The 4,055-nt window shown below is 52.2% G+C and overlaps 1 long non-coding RNA gene across 1 annotated transcript; it reads left to right on the top strand.

Moving 5' to 3' along the window:
- The first annotated feature begins 496 nt into the window (after window positions 1-496).
- On the top strand, window positions 497-1,621 carry LOC141257984 (uncharacterized). Its single transcript, XR_012318158.1, has 3 exons — window positions 497-544; window positions 692-844; window positions 1,210-1,621. It is a non-coding gene; the product is annotated as an uncharacterized lncRNA (long non-coding RNA).
- Window positions 1,622-4,055: the final 2,434 nt, after the last annotated feature.

The raw sequence follows: 4,055 nt of genomic DNA, 5'->3' as shown, positions 1-4,055 counted from the left end.
TCTGTTCAGACTACACAGGTTCTGGAACCTGGCCGGTACCGCTGGAGTGGCTTCAGGGTTCAGGTACCGCCGGTGCGGCTTCAGGGTTCAGGTACCACCAATGCGGCTTCAGGCACAAGTACTGCCGGGAGCGGTATCAGGCTTCGGGTGCTGGATCTGCTGATGCGGTTTCAGGTCCAGGGACCGCTGTTGCAGTTTCAGGCTCACAGGGTTTGGGATTATGCCCTGACCACACAAGGACCAGTAGTTCGGGTTCAGGCCCTGGCCGCACAAGTACCAGGGGTTTGGGTTCGGGCTATGGGACAGGGACCTGGCAACTCAGTAGTTGCACAAACACTAAGGGAGAATGTTGCTCAGGCATCTCCCTACTGGGGAGGATGCCTTTTATACACAATGCATCCCAGCTACTGGCTAGGGGCATTTTCAAAGTGCGAGCGCTGCCCCTTTAAGAACAGGGGAGTGCACTAGATGTGCTGCCGGAAAGTCTGTGTGACGTGCACAAACCAGGAAGCAAGAGACGGGAGCTCACCGCGTGGTGGGGGCAGTGAGTATGTCGGCGTCCCTGCATGGAGGGGAACCATGCAGGGGCGCCAGCATTAGTATTACAATCAGTGTTACAAAGTGCTGCTCAGCTGGAGATCTTCAATGCCAGTGACGCCACTGCTACTCTTTCTTTTTTTTCTTTTTGAAGTTTTGCATCCCTAAGAATTTTGGGCACAAGGCAATCACTCCTGTGGCCCTCTCCATGCTACGCCGTGGCACTTACCCTGCCAGCACCACGAGCTACCCTCCCGTATAATTGTACACTCCGCTGCTTACTTTTATTCTCACTAGACACCATGAGGTAAGGGCTCCTTACATTGTCTGCCACCATTATTGCTATTGTCCCGTGGTTACCATACATTATATCATTACTATACTATGATACGGCATTTACTATATGAAAGATTTACTCTCGAAGCTTCAGACACTGAGCATTTCCCTGACTCTCGTGTTCCTTGTGGCAGAGCTGTAATTATGCATGTGTGAGACTTCTTAGTTTCTATGGCAACCTAGGTACCACGCTGATTTCCTTGCCAACACCCATTACCACACCCTGCACAGAAGCTTTCCGTCTGGTTTACAGGGCCGGGCGTCCAAACACTTTGTTCTCTGTAACTTTCTGTGGGCGGCTTGTAGTCTGTAGTGAAATCATCTCTGTATCCACAGGTATCGCTGCAATGAGTCATACATGTAATGACTGCCAAGGAGGTGATCCAGCAAGACGTTCAGATGAGGAGGAATGGAAGAAGGGGGAACATTAGAATTAATCTATCAAATTATAGCAAGACGCTTTGGCGTCCTATCTCTTATTGTGGAGACCACTTATTGGCAATACTCCAATATATTTAGATTTTGCTTGGCATCATAAAAGATTCTTACAGGAATTGTATCAAGAAGAACAATCAGCATGGATTTTGCTCCTGAAACCCCTAGTAATTTGTTGAAATTGCAACCAGCAGGGTCTGCTGTATGGTCAGCCATGTACTGGGCCGAACCTAGTGCACCAGTGAGGGAGCCAATCACTCTTAGGCTCTGATCACACTTATATTATGCTTTCCGATCATAATGGAACCTGTAACGGGAGAGCCTGGTGGGGTGTGACTTAGGTGAACACCTGACTCTTCACTAGAGCCCCTGATGGTGGGTTAGGCTTGGCTCCTGATGGACACCAGGTGCTACTCCAGGGCAGATCTCAGATGCATGGCAGCTGACCCCCAAGGGACCGGTAGCTGGAACGGCCTGGTAGGAGGGTACAGCTGGTACTGGAAGACAGAGCAGGAACACAGGAATCACAGATGCTGCGGGTATGGCTAGTCTGCAGATAGGCACTGGCAGGTGCAGGCTGGTATGGCTGGTATACAGATGGACACTGGCGGGTACAGGCTGGTATGCGGACAGGCGGACATAGCTGATATACAGGCAGGCAAGGCTGAAATACAGGACAAAAGGCAAGTACAGTCAGACAGGTACAGGACTGGTAGACAGGTACAGGACTGGTAGAATGGCCATCGGCTGGGGACACTTTAGGACGGCACGCACAGTCCCTTTAAGAAGGAGGGAGCGCGTGCACTCCTGCCCTAAGCACAGTGCCCAGGGATGTGCACGCCATGCACAGACCCCAGGCAGCAACCGGAGAAGGAGAAGGAGGTAGTGTAGGAGTGCGGGATGGGGACCGTGGCGATGAGTGAGTTGTTGCTTCGGACTTTCCTATGTCCTCTCTGCACTTGTCCTCCTGTGGTCTCCAGTGTTCCAAGTCCTCGCTCCACATGTGCCTTCCTGCCTGCTACACCAATGCCCTGGGGTCCGTGAGCTCACCCAGACCTGAGGCTTAGTGAATCCATGACGTCGGACTCCCTGCACTCTTCTTCCCTCCCCAGGCAGGGACGCCGATGCTACAGAATCCATTGACTTACAATACATGCATAGGTTACGATTTAATACCGGCCAAGCCTTGCCCTTCTGAGAGGGGGCAAGTTTATCTAAAAGTGCTGTCCGGTTCAAACAAGTTATGACCTGTACGCAGGTGGGGGTCCGACTGCTGGGACCCGCAATGATTGGCAGAATGAGGGACTTTTACTCCCTTTAGAACTTAAAGTCAGTGCACATGCCCAACCAGTGCTCCATTCATCTTTTATGGGGCTGGTGGCAAGCCCAAAAAGAATAACTGGAGCAGCGGTTGGGCATCCGACCTGCTGTGCCATCTTGTAACGGGGGTGAAAGTTCCCGATTACCAAATATACATGGCTTTATTAACCTGTCCAAATGATCTCCGATTTAGGATATAACAAGTTGACCAGCACTTGTTGTTAGGCTCACCTGGTGAGGTGGATTCCCTAAGCCTCAGGTCTGGGTGGGCTCACAGACCCCATGGTGAGTAACACTTGTTTACAGGCCCTCATTCAGCATATAGTTTGCAAATTGTCAGCAGGACATCATCTCCCTATTTACAAAATGAGATGTCCTGCAGACAAAGATGATTTTTAGGCCGGCATTGGTTGGCAAACGATGCGATCAGCTGCTCATTCGTCAGCTGATCTCTGCAAGCAAATCATTAGAAATGAGTGTGAAATATCATGCTCTGACTCCTGTGTGGTGCCCAGCTGTGCATTGGTGCCACAGATCTTAGAGGGGTGCATGGACGGATTTCTCCACAAGAGGCCCTCATAGCATACACACACCTCCACCTTCCACATCAGGCCACCAGAGGGAGCCCGGATAGGGATATAAAAAGGGAAGGTGGAGCTAGGCAGTTCAGTCTAGTCTACAGTCTGCTGCAGCCAGAGAAGTTGCCAGGTCAGTACAGACTCAGTGAGCTCAGTTAGAGAGCCTAAGGCGTGCCGACAGCAGTGAACAGTAGCGAGGCCTACAGCCAGTGTGAAGCCTAGCGAGGGCCCCGAGCGCAGCTGAAGGCAAGTGGAGTAAGCGAGCTACATAGGGGGCAGAGGAGCTTAGTCAGCTCACCGCAAGACCTTATACCGGACACCGGGTCCGCGTCTGCAGGGATCTCTATGACCAGCAGAAACAATGGGAACCCCTGGCGAACTACATGTCCCAGGAACACCAAATGCTGACTGTTATACCAGGGTCAGGAGTCACTGAGGCCCAAGAGACCAGGGAGTGTGATCTCCTACAGAAGGCCCTACCACCAGGTCAGCCGGTGCAAGACAGAGACTAAGTTAGGCCTAGCTCCAGGCCTAGCTCCAGGCAGGTCATAAACTTATCAGGAGAAGGCAAGAAGCAGGAGGCCCCACACCTGCTCACTGGGGAGAGTCCTGAAATGCACCCTTCACCCTACAGTGCCCTGGATCGTGCCTGAAACACCACCAGTAAAGGTACTGAAGTGAACTGTTGTGAGTGTGCCTATTATTCTTCTGACCCGGCTGGGTCCCCTCTGTCCTGCATCCCTTTTCCTACGCGGCCCTGAGGGCCCGCTCCACCTGTGGGGAGCCGCACCAACTAAACTGCCTAATCACCGGCCTCAACGACTGTCGCAGCGCTGGTGAGTCTCTCCA

Source organism: Phyllobates terribilis, unplaced genomic scaffold (assembly GCF_046119375.1).
Source record: "Phyllobates terribilis strain yellow unplaced genomic scaffold, ASM4611937v1 Scaffold_3__8_contigs__length_932513732, whole genome shotgun sequence".
In the NCBI taxonomy this organism is placed as follows: Eukaryota; Metazoa; Chordata; class Amphibia; order Anura; family Dendrobatidae; genus Phyllobates; species Phyllobates terribilis.
Note: the sequence above shows the minus strand (reverse complement) of the source record. Positions and strands in the feature narration are given on the sequence as shown.